At 45.4% G+C, this 20,416-nt stretch overlaps 1 long non-coding RNA gene across 1 annotated transcript; it reads right to left on the bottom strand.

Moving 5' to 3' along the window:
* Positions 1-2,069: 2,069 nt before the first annotated feature.
* On the bottom strand, positions 2,070-15,022 carry LOC144147235 (uncharacterized). Its single transcript, XR_013317872.1, has 3 exons — positions 14,865-15,022; positions 4,374-4,431; positions 2,070-2,324 (listed from the first exon to the last, which is right to left on the bottom strand). It is a non-coding gene; the product is annotated as an uncharacterized LOC144147235 (long non-coding RNA).
* Between the last annotated feature and the right edge of the window lie 5,394 nt (positions 15,023-20,416).

The following is a 20,416-nucleotide window of genomic DNA, read 5'->3' as shown; positions in this document are numbered from 1 at the left end:
AGCAAAGATGACAACGACGAAGAGTACCTTATTGCTGTCCTTATTGCAAAGAGTACCTTATTGCAAAAAGCTTATCCCAGCCCTAATCCCAGGGGACACAGTAGAAGAGGAAGCCTAGAAATCTTTTGGGTGCTGGAAAAGTTGGAGAAATAGCTTTTGGGGGCTAAAGTCAGGGTGATTAGTGATTACAACCCGCTCAAATACCTCACTCTAACTACTCTGCAAAGCGCGATGCTGACACGCTTGGCGTTGGAGCCACATACGTGTAACCCATTAATAGAACTTAAAAAAGAACTTCTAATTGCTAATGCTGACGCATTGTCGCAATTTGAGACTTGTAGCCACGACGCATAACAGGGAAGCAAGGTAAAAGAGGCACGTACGCTTTGGCAGTGCATGCGCGCGACGGCGTCAAGGGGGTACGAGCCACTGACAGTGCCCCATGTGTGTGTGTGTGCGTGCGTGCGTGCGTGCGTGCGCGCGCGTGCGTGTGCATGTGCGTGTGCATGTGCGTGTGCGTGTGTGTGTGTGTATGTGTGTGTGTGTGCGTGTGTGTGTGTGGGTGTGTGTGTGCGTGCGTGCGTGTGTGCGTGCGTGCGTGCGTGCGCGCGTGTGCGTGTGCGTGTGCGTGTGTGTGTGTGTGTGTGTGTGTGTGTGTGTGTGTGTGTGTGTGTGTGTGTGTGTGTGTGTGTGTGTGTGTGCAGGGGATTCCCCCCCCCCTGCAAACAAATCCCCTGCAAATCCCCCCCCCCTGCAAAATCCCCTGCAAACAAAGTAGCAGGGGATTTTTTTCAGTTTGAAAGACATGCAGCCTCCGGAAGGCGCTCCGTTTGACGTCTAATGACTCGCGAATGACGTCGACATCCTTCAAAAGCCAATGCGCATTTTTAAAGATAGAAATTGAAAAGGGCGAGCGGCCCTCTCGAAGTGAAATTTGAATCTCGGCCGGCGGCGGCGACGAACGTTCCCGTATCCTTTGACTTTGCCCGCCGTCATACGAGGGGACCCGTGGCAAACTCAGCACGGCGGTTTGCAGAAATGTAGCTAACCATGAAAGCGTAAACCAACAGTGCGGCCAAAGACCTAAGACGGCGCACTACAGGAGGCACCTCCGGCATTTCTTCTGCCAAATGAAACCAGTGACAACAGTCACGGTGATTTACAGACTATTGTCCTTACTGGCGTGCCGGCTCGGCGCTGTACTATGGACTCCGAGCTGCATTCTTACGGCTCGTAGGCGGGTTACCCTGCGAACCCTGACGACCAAGGCGAAGGGGCATGGAGTGCAGGCCCGGATGGATCCCTGAAAACAAGACTGCGAGTCCATCGTCCTTGGACCACGCTGTTTTTGCTGTACCACTGCCGCACCTCTTTACGGGGAATTTAGGGCACCCTCCAAATATTTTTCGGCCTGTTTTCTTGTTTTTCAGCAGTTAATAAGCTGGAATATGTTACCATACGCCTCTTTGGAATGCGAATCAACCTCAATGAATGTGGGCGTGTTATTGTTCGTGATGCGGTGAGGGAGCACTACCAAAATATGCCCTGCTACGTTTACTCGGAATTCAGTTGGTCTTGCCAGAAACCGTTTAGCTTGACAGAAACAACTTGTTATCGAATTTCCTGCAAACGTGCGTGTCAGCTACGTCATGATATTACATCTGTGTTTAGGCTTGTCAAATATGTCCTCAAGAAACTGGGTTTTGCTGATATTGTTTTACGCTTGTTGTGATCTTTTTGTAAACATGCACCATCAACAGCTGAATTTCCTAAATTTTTCTCTTTCCCGTGTGACATCTGGAGAGGTAGATAATGCCAGAACACTTCACGTAGCGCATGCACAATACCTTTGTCCGAGTGAGATTGCAGTGCTGCCTGTGCAACTGCTTTATTGAGAAGACTGTACAGACACGGAATTAATTTGGCCGTGTTCTCAGTTCAAACATACTTGATGCCGAAGATTCAAAACTTCTGTTACTCCGTGCTGCACCGGTCCGCTGTTGGAGGGGCGTGGCATAAGTAGCTTATAACACAACTAAATTGTAGCAAAAGCAGTCAACTCGCAGGAATCAACTTTTAGGCCAACTGAAAGGCCCCAAACACTTTTATTATTTTTGAAAAGACGTGTTCTTATATGTGCGTGACTACCTTCGGGGCACAGCGCCGTAGTCACCTCTAGGCCCCACATAGTAAAAGTTGATAAACCAAGACGGGAGCCGAAATCTTGCATCAAAGCAATAACCATGCTGCGGAAAGTCGCCTCTTCTGAAGCATGTACATCCACCATTGCAGCCACTTCGCCGGGCTCTCACATTGGGATTGCACTGAAAGGCAAAGTGAAATGATAGACCACGTGCACAACGGCCTAGGAAAGGGTCAGAAATAGTGTCTATAACACTGTATTCTAAGGCTTAGCTTCGGTGCTCTCACTGACGGCGTCTCTAACGACACAACGCGGGTGAAGTTGAGAAAAACGCTTCAAGGGGCTGGAATCAAGCCTGGTCCCTCGAGTTATGACGCCGGCGTCTATCCGAGTGCTCCATTTTCACATAGCAGAAATTTAGTCGAAACTCCGACGAGAACCAAAGAATCGGTCACGAGAAAGCTTCACGTTCAACCAACGTCGTTGTTAGACGGAGAGGTGCATGATTTATTCTGTACACCATGCTTCATTCAGGTGCTGTGCTGCCAGTGTTTCAATTGACGAAATGCACGTAATACATGAAGAAAAAAACTATTTACCTCAAAATCTCACTACTGGCTGAAGATTGCCCCTTTTTCGTAGTACACCTCTCTCGCTTCATCGCGCGCACTACAGAAGAAAGCATCCTAGCTTGCAAGAAAGAGGGCCAGCGCCCAAACTCAATTCGCAGCAACGGACTTAGAGATGTGCCCATTCGTGACGGCAACACACACTCACTACAGACCTCTGTCGTGTCTTTATTGTTGCTTGTTAAAAACGCATGTGGCATACGAACGTTCAAAGCCCAAAAATTACATTAGGGAGTACTTTTACTTAATAATTCAATACAAATGCTTTGTAGCCGGCTGCATAAAGATACCTCAATCCTTGGCTATCCCGAGTGAGGTTCAACGCCATCCCGCGATGCCATTTTGCAGCAGTAATCTCCACGAAGTAGAAATATGCACTTCCGAAGAGGCGATTTGGGCATGCAAGCGGTTTCTTCATCCGCACGTCCAGATTTCCGAGTAACATTCGGCGATGTTTCGAACAGCTTTTATCCGTAATACCGTACTCTTGCCCTGAACACGCCAAGGAAGAACACTAACTGTTTCATGTCTCTTTTATTTTACCAAAAAAATTATGGCCATCATCTTCTGGCGCATACTTTATTGCCGGTAGAACGCATTGGTTCTATACATGCTTTCTGGGTGAGAGAGGAAGCTTACTATTCAGGATATGACAATTTTTATTCATGACAGCCCACCTCATACTTATTCTGCCTGCCGTTAATTGCCTTTTCGTGATTTAGAGCTGCACTTATGACTTGCAAAAACTGTGACCAATAAGTTCTATATTTGTGAATGATACCTCGTGGGTAACATTACACTCAGGAGAGATATCAGTTTTATAAAAAATGATACAACTCCCGCAATTCTGTAGCCATTTCATATGGATGACGGTGTTTATAAAAATAACATAAATTATTTTATAATAAAAATTTTCTAAGTAAATGGAAGCAACTGCTTACCTTCAAATAGAAAAGTGTAGTTTTGTCAAAAAAGGAAAGCCAGTGACGGAGCGTGTGCTTATATAGATTTTTATGGAGCCAAATATAGTTCTCAAAATACAGCAACTTACAGCCGAGACAAGAGCAGCATGCTCCCATTGCAGATGAATACATCTGCTAAGGTTGTGCTCGTCACTCGTTCGCATCGTTTTTTGGGCTTCGCCTCTGGCCTACCAGTTTCTCACTCTGTAAGTTTATTACTGCCTCCAACTCTGTACTAAAGTTACACGTCATGGCAGCGGAGTTATTTGGAGCCGGTTATGAAGGGAAATATTGCTTGTAAAAGCACTCCACATTGTGTCATTCAGAATACGTACCACAATAAAACAGCGTTTCAAAACTGTTAAGTCTACATTGTGTCTTTTATTGCTAGCCACAGCATTTACACACATGAAACAAACATTGCAGAGCTATCGCTCTCAGTTTAAGTGCACTGAGCCTGGAAAATAACGGGCTTTTCTTTTGTATTTTTATGGGAGAAAAACCCCGCAATGATGTGAAGCGCTGATGTGAAATGCCAAACGTGGTTTAGAGTACAATATTTCGGTGACCTTCGAACAATGACAACAAATCTGCTTTCAGTAGAAACATGGTTCCCCTCAGGACATGTATGCTACTTACGGTACCAAGGCAGCGTTGGTGGAATATCCAATGTTCACCGGGTGCCCAGCTAGCACACCTGCGAGAGCGAAACGCTGGTTCACGTCTTTCCGGCTACGCCCTGACATTGGGTCGATTACGATGTATAATATTTTAAACATGGTTTTTCGGGGCGTCTAAAAAGAAGAAAACTGGTGCATGTAGGTGTTTTTTTATATCGACGTATAAAAAACAGAAATCAGAAAAAAAACATTTGTGACATTATGGGCGTTTTCAATTTCGGCCGAAGATACATGTCGACCGTGAACAATGCCTGAGTGAAGGGCTCCAGGATTTTGACCGCCTCAGTATTCTTAGTTAAATAGCACGAAAATCTCGACAGGCAGGCGTTTTTCGCCTCCATTAAAAATGTTCGCCGCTACCGGCATACAATTCGCATCCTTCAGTCCAGCCGAAAAACGCCTTAGCCGCATACACTAGGCAAAGTAGTATAAAAGAACAAGAATAGAAGATAATGTCTTCTTTATAACGTGAAATATATAAAGATCGAACAAATTGCACTAGTGAGAATGGCGAATACTTTCACAAATAACGATAATACACGACCATTTTATTTTCTGCAAAACGATTTATGTCACGCGCCGGTAAGTTTCGCCGGTGTTCCTGTTTTCTAAATTACTGGGACTTTGTAGCCGCGCAAAAATTATCCGATTATCCGTAATGACGTTAAGCTGCAATCATTACAGAGCTATAGCAGATCGTGAAAACGGTTCCGGTACGGTGCGCGGTACCCGTTACCGCACCGTACCGGGAAGGCTCGTTTTAAGAGTTATAGCAGACCGTAACTGCCCGACATGCTACCGTGACGGCGAGCGACTGGGGTTGTACGTCGTTTGGCAATTCTTCGTGAGCCTTTAGCGTTTCCTGTGCTGAAATATTAATGTTCAGTTCTGAAAAGCACTTAAGGCAGCTTAAAAAAAACACCCAACGCCCCTCCCTACGGTGGTTCGAACTAGCGACTGCGTGCATTTTACCTCTACTCCATCTCGACATGTGGCGCCAGCAGGTCAAGCTAGGCTGTGAGTACCACTACCGGCTATATTTTGTCTTATCAGTACATACGGCTGGCTGCTTCTAATTTTTCGTTGTATTTGCGAGTCCCTCGCACTGACGCCGCCTGTTCCTTACTCGCCGATTTGGAGACGGGCCCCATGTTGCTGTTAATACTATTTATGTAGCCGGATCGCCTTCATTTAACCCAAAATAAGCTATCGTACATTCGTCGCTCGACGACACAAGCTACACAGTTGGGTCGGGGCCGCGTTTCGATTGCTGCTTGAGCTGTCAGAATCTCGCGGATTTCACTTGTTGCAAGCTCATTTTTCTTAAACGATCTCATATTTACAAATCGTTCGAATAGGCGTGAGCTAAGCGTACGTATACCAAACTGTTCCAGAGCGGCCGCCCGCTTGCGAACGACAGACACGGTACGTCTCGGTACCGTCCTGCCAAGTCACTCCGGTTTACGGTAGGGCTCTGCGTATGCGCGGTGGCGACCAGACGGCAGACGTTACCGTACCGGAACCGTTTTTCCAATCTGCTATAACTCTCTATTCACTGAGCTTAGCTGCTTTGTTTCGTAAGTTCTCTCAGCTTGTCCTCAGAACTAACATTCAGGAAACAAACATCATTATAAGCAGAAGGCGTAACATTGGTGGTACCACTAAATGCCCAAAACACAGATCGTCGGGGCCGTTGGCAGACTGGAAGAAAAGCTTTGGACGGTTGCAGCTCGATGACCACAACTTGCTTTGGTGTAATCTCCAAAATAACAGCAAAAGTTTGGTGTTGTATTCCTTAAGGCGCTACGCTACAACGTGGTCACGCGAAAGAGATAATTAATGCCGCGAAAGATATACAGACATTGCTACAGGTGCATACTAATGCGTAGGCATTCCTACGCCACTTATATTATTGTTAGGTTACTTCTCCTTCGATCACCCATCTTCCTTTCCCCTATAATGACGGTAAATGCGTTAACTTTGCCTACTACGCACTCTCCTGCATATGCAGGTCGTTACACGGCTGGTGTATTTTCACATTTTTATAGGGAAAGTTATATTAACCCCACGTAGAAACTCAGACGACGCCTTGTTCCTCGTAGCGTCAATGTGACCTTTGAACTTAGCCAAGTTCAAGCCACCGCCTTTGATTGCTTGCGGGCTGGGAGTGTCTCGTGCCTATATCATTCCAAAGGGAGAGATGCAGAAAGAAGGATAGGGGAAATAGCAAGGGCGCGTACCATCAGAAAATGGTACGAGAAGGCGTCGTCTGTATCCACGTTCATTGCGTGTTCGCGCCTGCAGCTGCACTGCACGAGGCAACGCCTGTGTTTTGTTGTTGTTGCTGTTGTTGTTGTTGTTTTGTTGTTGTTGTTGTTGATGATGATGATGGTGATGATGATGCTGTTGTTGTTCGCATTTATTCGAGACAGTTCTTACACAAGTATTGTTTCGGGTGACAACGCTAAAGGCAAAGAAATGCCTGACGAGGCCATGCCAGCCTTACAAGGCATATAAAAACCAAACAATTCAATATAACCGAAATCAAGCAAACAACGGGTACAACAGGGCAAATATTCTGATATAGAAGCGCTTTTGGATAACACAGTTCAAACTCCTTACAAAATAATAATTTGCATCAGGCAACTGGATATAAGTAAAACATTTCTAAGGTCTATAAATGACTGCATGCAATGTAACTAAATAACCGTAAATGCGCAATATATAATACTTTCTTGTAGTATACACAAATGAAAAAACAAGACATTTTTACTTTTTAAAAGAAAAGGAATGAAATCATCGTTTTGTGCTAACACGCACAGCGCGTGCCACTCAGGACGAGTAAAAATGTTTGTTTTAATTTGAAACCCATATAGCGAGATAGCAGTTTGAATTAGACCGGGCATTGTAGGGTGCTGATTCAATAATTCTAGTACTTGTGAAACCAACAGTTGGACCCCATAAGTTGTCCTAACGAGAGTTTTTGCTATCAGTCTGTTTCTTAATTCAGGGGGGCTAACTATTAGGCACTGTTGCGATTCCATGCACCGCTACCATGTTCGCGAGTGCTGAAAGTTCCAGAGTCCTCCGGTGCTGTGCAAGAAAGCTGTCTCCAAGAGGTTACAGCTTGCCGGATAACGGCCGCCGCGTGATCGGTTACCGCGTGATCGGCGTGATCGCCGCGTGAACGCCTTACTCCCTCACCTGTAACGGTGCGGAGTACCTTAGGGCCTCCCAATGTGCGTCCGTGTCCATCCGTGCGCACACCACCATCAAACAAAAATCAAGCGAAATTCGATTTGAGCCGTGAGTTGCAGTTTTATTTAGGGAATAATCAAGGTCCAACTCCCGGCTCAAATCTAATGAGGGTTATGGCGCCCATCGGGTGTCACTCGGGGAGCAACATGGATGTCATTTGGTGTCCCCACCTCGTCATCATGTTTGGAGTGTGATGCTGCTATTTTATACTTCTTTTTTTTTCAAGGCTCTTTGTCGTGATTGTTTTGGTGTGGCGTCTTCGTAATATATATTTTTTAATTGCTCTATAATTTCTTCCGTCTTTTATTTTTATTATACTAGACCAATTGTATAAATTTACGCCATATATGCAACTAAATGGTCTAACGTCGCCAGTCATGCCTCTTTGTGGGACGGCAGGGAGATGGGTATTTTCCACAATTTCAATCAGTGTGTCCGGGTTGGGTCGGAATTTTTTTATCCTGTCTTCTTTGTGGGAGTTTATGTATAAGGTAAACATTTTTGTGTGTTGTTGATTTTTTTTTCTTAGTGTTAGTAATACATTTTCTTCAAATATTTATCTTTATTTACGCTATTATAACATATTTGTTAACATTGCAAATGATGCATGCTATTTTTGCGAATTCAGGTTGTTATATGGGTTGTGCTTTCCTACTGTTTCTTATTGGTGTTTCTGCCTGTCCTAAAAACGAAAGCCTGACATATTTAGGGGTATTGCAACGCGTGACCTACACAAAAGCTTTACGGCCTATGCAGAACCACGCAGAAGCCCAAAGCGCAAGTCGGTGACCGCATGGCACTACAGCAGTGGCACCAGTAGACGTTATTCAACAACGACTGTTGCGAAAAATTGCAGCTAGTTCCACGTCTGTGTAATCTGCAGAAACAGGGGGGCTGACTTCGGCACGCTGGCGGCCACCCTCTCAAGGGTCGGGGGTTGCTCACAAACGCCCCTCGCCGCGGTATGTACACTCGAAGGTGGCCCACGGATGTCTGCTAGTTTGTCGGTGCAAATGTGTGGGGTGGTAGTGCGCCAGGTGCCCCAGCGCACAAGCCGAGATCGCGCACTGTACGGCCGTCAAAGCGGTGGCGCCATCTGTCGGCCCAGCAGGGTGCCTTCGCCTGTCGTGACGAGCGTCAACGGACATTGCAAACCCCTAAAAAGCTTCGTGGTTAAACAAGGGTCGCAGGAGCGCTCTGAGCGGGTACCAGAAAAGGGAAGCAGCAGCGCCAAGCGATGGTACGCCACTGCCGCATGTGCGAAACGAGCCGCCTTGAGATTAAAGGTATCGGTGGGAAGAACAGGAGGCTCCTATCAATGGCAAGCGACTGGAATAAGCTTCGGAAGGTACTGTATGAAGGGCTGGTTTCCTGGTGGTGGGCGCCGCCACAACTTTCACCACAAGGTTCAACAGTATAGTAAACGAAGGTCAAACAAGGTTTTGTCCGTTATAAATATTTATAATTTCTAAGCATTCCCAGTCATTTTAGGAACATCGCGAAGTATCGAGGTTGGTATGTCGACAGGTGGACGTGTTTATAAAAGGTACAAGTCACAATAGCGGAGAAAAAACTGGAACCGCCTCGTCGACGGTTGGTGTGGATAGGTACACCACCAGGCTTTCGTGTTGTCTGTACGGTAACGTTTTCTTAGTTTTCTTGGAGTAATTGAAGGGTCACTAGTTTAATTCTTTCTCGAAAATTTATTTTCACCGACTCGTCAGGAAACGTTTGTAAGAGCCTTGCTTTGAGATGTTTTTACTCTGTCTACCGTTTGAAATGTTAAAGGTTCTTTGCTTACCCAAAAATACCATAAAAATACCAGTATCACTAACTGCCGACTGACAAGGCATAGGGACCTGATATTCCTACCGACTTACAGTGCTGGAACTAGCAGTTTGAAAATTCTGTTGTCTCTGCGCACAATTGATGACTACCGCAAAGTAACCGGTAGATATTATTGCTACCTTGTGGCGGGATACTTGATGGGAACTCTGGCTGAATATGAAGCCATATATTTACAAGATGTCGGCCATCACGGCAGCAGCCGGCCACGCACAACGCAGAGAGCTTCGCTTTGTTTTGTCCTCGATGAAGGCGCTGTCGATGGGCGAGTGCGGGAAGAGGAAAATTTGAGATAAGTATAAACAGATAAAAGATAAAAGATAAACAGATATAAACAGAAGGAGGTGATGAGTTCTATAAGGCACCGCTCCTGAACAGCGATTGTCGTCAATGTAGCTGACAAAATTGGAAGACCCTCTATACGTGCCCATGCACTGCGCGGGAGGTGGACGCATTATCCGGTGTTATGGTTACAACTGGTTACGTGTCGGCTGGTCAAGGCGAGTCATTGCTTGTGTACACGGGACTGGGGACATGAGTGTGTTTATAGGCCGGGGGGGGGGGGGGAGCGAGGGAGGAGGGCCGTGGCAATCCTACGCCATCCGGCAACTTTCATGAAAGTGCGCCAAGAGCCGGGGCGGGGCAGTAGAGGCTGGAGAACCTGGTTGGGAATGAGCACCGCAACATCTTCCGATGGTGCTACGTGGCTGTAGGACACAGGAGCGGAAATACGGCAGTATATAAACAATATATTTACCAGATGCCGGCAATCAGAACTCCTATCCAAGCCGCGCGCCATTCACACAGCTTCGTCTCCGTTTTTTTCCTTCTAGAGACAATATTCACTCACATGACAGAACATGAAAGTGGATAGTTCATTTTTTCTAGTTTATTATTTGTTCATTCCTATTTCTGTGCCCAACCAATCCGTCATTGTGGGCAATTCTATCGTCGTTAGCAAATTATACTTACTATGCCCCACCGGCTTGGTACCGTCAATGGCCTGGTATTATGTCCTACAAAATGTAAAATATATAGCAAAAATCTACCGTCCCTTCCTAAAGAAAGTTACGAGAAGCGCCAATGCTGCAAGATCATCTACGCTTCGACGCAAGAGCATCCCATCGGTCATCATAACTTCAAGGACCCCAATCGCAACGGGAGAGTGAACTACTGCGATGATTTTTCTCCCCAGAGTAAACGCCACAACGAGCGCTCTAATTGTACCCGGACACGTGGTTTATAGGATAAAGGTATGCTTTTGCACTCCTTCTTCGTGCCGATGCGTGTATTTCATTATCTAGAACCATTCATTTTTCGCGATTTTCAAGTAACCGTTTTGACGGAACAGAAGCCTGGTTTCACGCACCCGCCGTGTGTCGAAAGATCTTATTCAGAGCTTTTCGTTGACAATTCAGGCTGTGGGGAAATGCATTAGTTTTCTCACGGAACGCCATCGGTCCCACTGAAAAAGATTTCGCTTTAAAATCTCAGCTAGGCAAACTAAGATGTGTAGACAGCCCCATCTTGGCTGTTTCGCACATTGTTGCTGTTCTACATCATTAACTTGAAGTCGGGAATGCCAAAGATTGCCGACATTCGATTTCAGACGCGAAATGCTGCCGAGGTCTAACCCCAACTTTGTCAAAAAATGAGTGGTATTATTCTGCCAGAGGCCTACAAATTTCTATTTTACCAGCATGCAATGATTCCTGCGCTGTAAAAAAGCCTCTGTTTGTGGTTCAAAACTCTTTTTTTTTTTGTTTTTGGTTTTCATTTTTCAAACCCCTGAGCCGTTTTGACGATGACATGAAGCTCTGAAACGCTGGAGATTCAACTGAACGCATGACAAAAAATGCCCCAGACATGAAAAGCTCTATGTGCTATCAAAAAAAAGTGGGATGGCAATACAAAACAAAGTCTATTATGCTTTGTTTTTATCACGATTAATGTCTGTTCGCCTCGCCCAAAGGGTTACACAAACGACTTTTGAGCACACTGTCACTGGATTAATACTCGCCACCGCTGGTTTTTAGGAGCTGTTGGATATGTCCCTACACGTTGAAACGGCCAAAACTTGCTTCATACACCCCCCCCCCCCCCCGCCTTCCCAAATCTCAATTAACTTGCCTTGAAGGGCCACACAATATTAGCAGTGCTCTTTAATTCTGCTTCCCCTGTGCTTTGTGTTCGAATTACGTATGGGGCTCTAAAATAGCCTCCATAACCTTGAAGTGTATTTTCCACACTTTGGCATGCCAGAAAAGGATTAAGATAAAGGTTTATAAAAGGTATATACAACCCTGAAAATGCAAAAACGCGTTTTCGCCTGCGATTTCTTCATGTTAGCAGCAAACAATGTTCACTTTGTACAGAACAATGAGCCATACTATATTTTCAAGGATATTTCTGCGAAACACCTTTGTAGCGCCTGTGCGCGCGGTGACAGCATCGTGACAGCATAGATCGCGGGACCCAGTGAAACCCGGGTCGACCAGAAGCCACAAGCAGCGGTGAGAGGTGCAGTTTATACCGCCTTGCTACAATCATGGCTCTCTCACCCCGAGAAACCACCCGCACCCACTGAAGTACGAAAACTCCGAGTCCGCACCAAACACCACCGCATGACACGCCTTCATGTCATCATCAACTCGGAAAAACTAATGGAAAACGGGAGCGCACACTCCCGCAACACGTTGAGGTGCTAGTACCACGAGCCCAGACGAAGGTCTTCCTCTCGCCAACGCTGTTTCGCAAACTGCTCATGGCACCCGCAGACCTCTTCAACTGCGAAACGTGGTGAGATGTTTGAGTGGCGCCCCCTGGCTCTGACGTAGGCTTAGGGACCCGCGCCGCTGTCGTCTGCTACACTATGCTTGTGAGGGGCAGCAGTGTCTGTGCTAGATATCGCCCGCTTTGTTGCTTTAGTGCATTAAAATGGTAGTTCTAGTAATTCGGTCATTTTTGTGAGCTTCTGACACGTCTAAATAATTTCAAGCTGTATCTCCCACAAGTTTGGAACACACGAGGAAATATATAGAACAACATTCTTCAGAGCATCGGTCAGATAATCGTGTGTAGCTCCACCTTCCTAGCTTATTCACGAGGATCAGCGCTCAAAGCTCATCGATAAGCATTCAAAATTCGTAGGCTTCCCTGCAGTATTTTTGAGATGCTCTTATAAAGACTCAACAGTCTAATGCTGCGTACCAAGCAGCGGACCCCTACACGCGCATCGCACAGCAGGAAATAAAACGGCTGTTTTCTAATTCTTTCGTTGTGGTTGACTTGTATCAGATGAATTTTTTTTTTGTGCCCAACACATTAATTTTCCTGCACCGTCCCAAACATGTTATTATGAGGATTGGGGATGTTTGGGAGGCTCACAAAGATAGTGTAGATAATTTCTTCAGGTTGTATGGCATACATTCCCTTCTTCACCAATTGGCTTTCGTTACGTCTGCGTGCAAGAAGGTACACATCCGCAGAGTGCGTTGTTTATTCACATGCAACTACAATGAGGACGTCTCTGCTAGGCTACCGCGATCGCGCCCCACACAGCGCTGTCGAGAGTACTCGAAGGCGGCTTTTGTGCTCCTAATTTCTATCGTAACTATTGTTACCCTAACGAACTGACTTTCTACCCGAACAATGATAACACGATTATGGTGTTGAAGGCATGATATACTCGCTAACTAACGCAATAAATAGTATACGTGCATATATTACAAGAATCGAAACTGATGAAATGCAAGCAGCTCTTTATTGGTTTCCAACCATTCGAGGCGCAAAGAACAAATACTATTCTACTCAGGATGGCGTTCTATGAATTGAAGAAAATAACTCTTACTCTTTTGTCCTGGACTGAGGACCCGGCCGACTAACCAGCTCGATTTCATTGTTAAATAAAGTTTTCTGCTCCTCCCCCTCCTCCTCCTCTTGAGGGCAGTTTTCCTATAACGCATATCCGAATATTCGGAAGGTATAGCTGCGGAAAATGTACCGAAATATCCCTCCAGGTCTGAACAAACATTTTGTTACTTTATCTTTACCGTAGACGTGACTGGCTTTGCTCAATAAACATCCATAGTGGTTAGAAGCCTGGCATAAAACCAGCCTATGCGCACACTGGGTTATTCGGAACTCAGCATACAGTTTTTGCAGCCCATAGTGCACGTCGGCATATACGTTCATGCCATGACAACGTAAAGAGCTGTGATACAATACTTTCGAGCGTTCGGCAAGGTTGCAAAAACTGTTTTACCTTATAACATATGATTACCGGGACTCGTAATGCCTTCTGTAGAAGCCTACAGCCCTGAAGGCCTACAATTTCTTTCGGTTTTGTATTTTCGCTGTTGCTGGTTACTAACACCTGGCTATTCCCTTTGTTCGAAAGAAGCTGACGCCTAGCTCCGAATCTTCGCGCTCCGCACGGGACCGGCTTCGCAAGGAATGTGGCGACGCCGGCAATGTTTTTCCGTAGCGGTATGCAGAACTAACTTTAACTCACGCCTTGAGCTAGTATATGTGATTTAAAGTATAATATTATGATAAAAAGTTACGCACACGCAGAATCTGGTGCGTACAAGCATCAGACGTCAACCGAGCGCAAAGAAACAGCAGGGAAGGCGAGCCCGAGTGAAGCAGACGACAAATGCGAGAATCCCTAAGCCGACGTCACGGAGGCGCGCTCCGCAGCGCCGCCCGCCTTCGCGCTCACCGCCAATAGCAATCCAGCGTGCGCCGAACACCTCCTTTGGAAACACTCATGAAAACGAAGCTCCATATATTCAGCGCGTTAAAAAGCAGCTATAAAATCCGGATCCGCTGCGCCCAAGGTTACCAGCGCTGAGTAGTCCCTACCGATAAGAAATGAGTTGAATAGCTGCTCCCTCTTTTTAGCTCCTTTCGAGTCCCGTTGAATAGCCGTATAAAATATGAGGTGGAAGATATCTCTACAAGAACAGCCCTTTCGTAATTTCTGAACTGTCTCTCCTTCGTTTAGGATTTTAGCTTTTTAACGTTTGCGTATACGATAAACGAAGCTCAGTCAACTAATATAATCACCTGTTACGCGGAGGTGTTGTCGTATCGAACAAGTTTTCGGTGTCGTAGAAATAATGCTTAAAAAATATTGGGCCGCCTTTTTTTTAAAATAACGCATGTACTCACTACTCAACAGGCACTGTTAGACGCACCTGGTGTGCTTTTTCAGGTGACCGAAAAACACTGGGATGACCTCTACTGCAGCGACACTTTGACGCCATTCTTAAACAGAAATAAAAATACCAATCTATTCCTTGATCCGGACGACTAAAATAATTGGCTTAACTCGCGTACTCACATAGCAGATGTTACCATTCCGCAAACCAGGATAATGTGCAACACGTTCATGTTTTTGTGTACTTGGGAAATCACACAAACGCAGACCGTGGCAGCACACCTCCAAAGCAAGTTTATAATATGTGCACTATTCTTATATTGTCCAGCGCAGTGTCGAATACAATGCAGCTTGCAAACAAACCAATGCACACCCTCTAAGATTTGTTTTAGTGTTGCGTTTCTACCCTGAGGTCATTGGGTGTTATGTGCATATACACAAGCGGACAATAGGCTCATCGTTTAGGCTTGCACCTGTCTGGGTTATATTTTCCGAAATCTTGCATGCTGTGCCCGCGAAGCAGCTGGCGTGACGCACCTTCGAAAAATATTGCTTTGTTTGTCGTAGCTATTTATACTGCCGAAAGCATATGCGAAGTTTATGACCAAACATTACGCATACGTGCGACTTGTTTTGATGTTACCAGAATAATTTTAGCCAAGACTGTTATGAAATCTATTTTGCGATTGGAGTCGCAAAGAAATCTGGGTGAGTTGATAATGGTGCATGGTGAAACAAAGCTAGAAAAGGAACGACGACAACAGGCAGGTACAAATAAAATAGGATGGCATACCGCTGTCAACTAAGGTTCCTATCAACTTCATAGTTAGACACAGATACGGGGGGAACTGATACACTTGTCACCGATTTTCGCCATGGGAGCAGCCAGTACAATATCACGTGTTTTTTTCGTCCCGGTGTGCAAATAAAAATTGAAGTTTCATTGAACACAAGTTGGCGCCGACAAGGCAATGCACGTATAGGTGTGAAAGCTCATCGGCTTTCAAGGGCCTTTCGTACTCATGCAGGTGTGATGAGGTGTCGCTGCAACAAATCGAGAGGCCAATCCACCTAACTCCACGGTTGTAGCCGACAAAAAAAAGACGCAATGTTCGCTGAAGAAGAAGAAGGGGAAGCTGTTCGTTCTCAAAGGCAGCCAGACGGCCACCCTCGCAGTGTAGGCCCGAGGACCGTCGCCGGGTCTCCCGTCCGAGCCACCACCCGGGCTGCCGACGATACGACCATAAGCGGTTGCGCCCGTTGGAGTGATCGCGGTTCCGGTGAAGTGGAGCGCAGGCAGCGAGGCCGCGCCGTGGCGCCGGCACAAGCCATTCGTCCCGCCGCTAGCCATCGGCCACCATCACGTCCTTGTCCAGCGAGGCACCTCCTCATCGACTGCAGCAACCTGCCCCGTGGCCAGCCCGAGAAGTGCCTCTCCGAGTCGTCTCATCCAGACCGTCACGTCTCTGCGGTCGCCGTCTGTGAGCGTATGACTTCATGACTTTGGCCGCAATCACCCTCACCTGTGTTTCCGCGTGTAGTAAGCTCGTGTGCTGTAGAGACTATTCCCGCTTAGTATATCAGTTTGGTTATTATAGTTGGTGTGTGTGCGTTTGCAAGAACATAGTCCCGGCTCGTGACTTTCTACGCGGTCCCGCCCAACATTCATTACAGCAGGCGTATATTGTGACAGCGCCCTGTTTTAGCGATATAAAAACGTTTGCATCGTAAGCATCAGTTTAGCATGTTTCACGTTTGTGTTCAGAATTTAGCCACACAGGAGTTATTGCATACGCTTTTGTTATTGGAGGGGCAAGAGAGGCCAGAACGTAGAATGTGTTATTTGTCCCTTGCATGCAATAGTGGATCAAGCACTAGTTAGATCCTCATTTCTGGCATCTCTATTGCAGATATTGTGGCCTTCCACGGGGTTGTGAAACGTCCTCCACCGATATATGGGTGCACATATTGTCAATTAAAACAATGTTCTGTTAATCACGTCTTTCCTTCTAGGCTTCAAAGTATTTACCACCGTTCGCACCATTGGTAACTTTCCGAAAAAATATCCAGTATTATAGATTGACGCGATAACAATCCAGCCACTTATCCAAAAATTTCCAAACACAACGAGACAGCCTCCGCCCTGTTCATTCCAATACTTTTCCTTGTCCAACCCGGCTCCATTTTATGCACCCTGAGCGATAGTTTGCAAAATTTGAACATTGCAATGAACCAAGGACACTATCTCACATCATCTTAGGCTGTGCACAAAACTGTGCGCCAACTAGCCCAACAGCGCATTTTACTAGTGTTAATTTGCAACAGGCTGGCCGCCGGTGGCGGCACGCTTCTAGGTAGCAGCAGAGTAGTGCAAGCAGCCGTGCGTTCTCTGTACTCGCGAACACTTCCTGAGACGCAGCCGAAATGCGCCGTGACCAAGAAGACTGTAGCTCACGCAGCGCAGAAATTTCTTATTAGGGGGTATAGTAATCGTCAGGGCATTTTTACGCCTATCCGTGCTTCTGTGTATTTTTCCCAATCATCTGATAACCGCACTACAGCCGTTACCTGCGGTCGGCGCAGCTTGCCAAACGGTCATCGTAGGGGCGAGGGGGAAAACAATTATGAAACTCAGGCGGGTAAAGCTGGCTCAAAAATGTGTCTAAACACAAATGCCGCCATGATGCCACGCTGTAGTTGCCAGATCAGTAGTTGAAGATATGGCTAACAATTTTTCTTAAAAATGAGGCACAAATTTAGGGCCCTAAGCTAAAATTAGGCAACTTTTATGGCAATAACTGAGTTTCTTTACGAGTTTGTATGCTTTTTATTAGTTTTCTTGAAGTATTCATGCTTGAAGAACAAAAATAAATGAAATTATAAGCAAAAAGAAGACGTCAGGCTGAGGCGCCAAATTCAGTTTCGGTATATTGTGAGGAGCGTCAGTCGTGTGGGGCTAATTTACAAAGGTTCACTCTAACACGCCTTAGTGTCTGCTGTGTCACTTCGCTGCTTGCGAAGACTGCCGACGATACGGAATAAAGCCGCCGCCGCCTATCTTCAAGGACACCTTCTCTACATGTCCGTAGTGGCTGCTGCCGATTTGAACTCGCCGTCAGCCGGTCATATCATGTTACGCGAAACATGTCTGGGCAGATCGGCTTCTTTTAATCGTATATGATTCGTAAATTAAAAACAAACAAATGTACGAACCATTTTACCATGCCTAGCGTATAAGTTGGCTCTTGTTTAGGGGTGCTGTTATACTTTCACTGAACGGTTTTTTACTTGAGTCAGAGATAAAACAACTGCCAACTAATAATAATAATGGTAACTTTATTTGCACGATAAGGTGGTTTTCTAGAGGAGGACAAGGCGAAGCCGAAAGGTAATCCCGAATGTAGGTGCACAAATCTCCTGTATGGGTGTGTGCGATTGGTGCATGCTCCTTCGATCGCTGAAACACGCAATCTGAAATTTTCGAGAATATATTTGATGCTTTGCATGACACTTTTCTTAAATTCGGCGGATCAGCGACGTTGTTTAAGTACGTATACTTGCATCTCTGCTCTCATATGGCCCATGTATATACCTGCACAGAGGAGGTGAGGGAGGAGTAAACTTCGTTCATGTGAGATGGGCACCCGTGTGGTGGGGTGTTAAGAAAAATTATTCTGTCCTTCCCTGGGTGCCTTCGCCAATGAGCGGAAACGGCCACTTCTGTTCAAGCCCAATTATCAGGACCACCCCGCCTGCAGTAGGTTTTGCCTGAAATGCCTGCGCGTTCGGCCGGAAAACTGTCTGTCAACAGAGACCGCCTAGGAAGCATGTTGAGGTAACACACATATGCGCTTTCTTGGGTCGCGATGGGACCACCATGTATTTTGTGCAAGGCGAAGTCGACGAAGGACATACGTCTCTCTTGAAAAGTAAATTAATTTGAGTGCACCTATAAATTGTTATTGCCACTCATTAGTTCAATCATAGTGGTTAATTTTGAAACAGCTGCCAAACATAACTATAGCAGGTGAATCAGACTGCCTAGCATGAGACTATCAATTGCTAATATAGAGTATTCAGACACTTAATGTGCATTGCATATGGCAGTCATTAAGAAAGCCAACAATAAATTGAACTCTCAATTTTATTATTTGCGACAGTTACATCTGCACGTATCGGTTCAGCCAGGGCCATCTGGAGATGTTCTTCAGCTGTATACACTAGGTAAAAGGAAGGAATGCGATATGCGATAGAACGAAGGAATTCGATATGTGTAGCACAGCCTTCTCATTTATGCCAACATCAAACAGGTGGCCACAAAGGTGCCACACCAGACCTTGCAGAATTTCCACGCTTCCATTCCAGCGTGCTCACAGCAACAAGGATGATGACGAAGTTGCATTACCGTAGCTGGGTTCCAGTAATGCTGTAGCTGATTATGAAAGTTCTGGCTAAGGCTCATTCAGATTGTGGTCATCAGCATTCTTATTTTCATCAAAAATAATGGGCCATTGCAATGCCATCAGTCCGTGTATCAGAAGCAAAAATAAACACAGAAAAAGCAAGAGGGTCTTATGTACAAGCAATTCTTATCCAACAAATTTTATTTCACCACCAGTAATACCACCAGACCTCTAGGGAAGCTTGTGATGGTAAGAGCAAGGCTAAGATGACCTAATGTGCGACTTCAAAGAAAGGAAGAAACTGTAGAACAAAGCTAGGGAGGTTAACCAAGGAAAGAAGAAGAAGAACTGTCCAGCTGGCTGTGCTACATGTGGAAATGGGAACAGTAAACTTGAAAGGAAAGGACTGGCATAAAATAAAGGATAAAAAATTCGGGAGAAAAAAAAACATGGCGAGGAAATGGCCAGTACAAAGACAGCACCATGGGCGAAAAAAAGATAGGCATAAAAGAAGCAGGCAAAATGACAAAATGAGCAAACGAAGGATGCTGTATCTGGTAACACCCCTACAGCACCTGTGACATTTTTTATCTCTTAATCACTGCAATCTGCTTCTTCAAGGCAAGAACTGATTTGGCCACTTCAGCTCCATCTTGTCTAAAACCACTGAAATGTGTCTGATTTTCTGTGTACATAATGTAAATAGGGTACATAATTTCTAATTTTTTAAAATTTCTCCTGAAGTGTCTGCTCCTTCGTAGAAGCTTTCGTGTCTAATTGCCTCGTATAATTGCATTTGCTTTGTTCATTTTTCGCTCTTTTATGCTGCCTCTGCTTGTATTTGTTTATTTCGTTCTTCTCTTCTCCAGTGCTTAGGTTTTTTTATCATGAAATTGTTTTTTCTTTAAAAAGGTTTTTTGGCTTTTAACCCTGTCTGTTTATTGGCTTTAAACCTGCCATAGCTTTGCTGGAAATAGTTAGTTCCTCACACAATTTTCCTCTTTCTTTATTCTGGGAGAGGGGGCATGAAATTTTAAAAGGTAAAGAGCCCTGCAGTGACTAATGAACACTTGCACTACTTTCTTTGTAGTTGGAAGTACTGAAAGCTATAGTTCCACAAACCCAGAATGGAAATGCTTCTTCTACATGATATCTTCTAGTCTCTGGTTTACTTTTGTCGAGATTTTGTTTAAGCTGCTATTAAATAGAATTATTGCGACCTAATGTAACCTGACAACATTAATCATGTACCTTGTGTGACGTCCCCAAGCATACAATCAATGACAAATCCTCTAAGCGTACCTAGAAAAACGGAAAATCTCTTGAGAGAGT

This window comes from Haemaphysalis longicornis, unplaced genomic scaffold, assembly GCF_048455015.1.
Source record: "Haemaphysalis longicornis isolate Haplotype H1 unplaced genomic scaffold, Haemaphysalis longicornis Haplotype H1 scaffold_7, whole genome shotgun sequence".
Classification (NCBI taxonomy): Eukaryota; Metazoa; Arthropoda; class Arachnida; order Ixodida; family Ixodidae; genus Haemaphysalis; species Haemaphysalis longicornis.
Note: the sequence above shows the minus strand (reverse complement) of the source record. Positions and strands in the feature narration are given on the sequence as shown.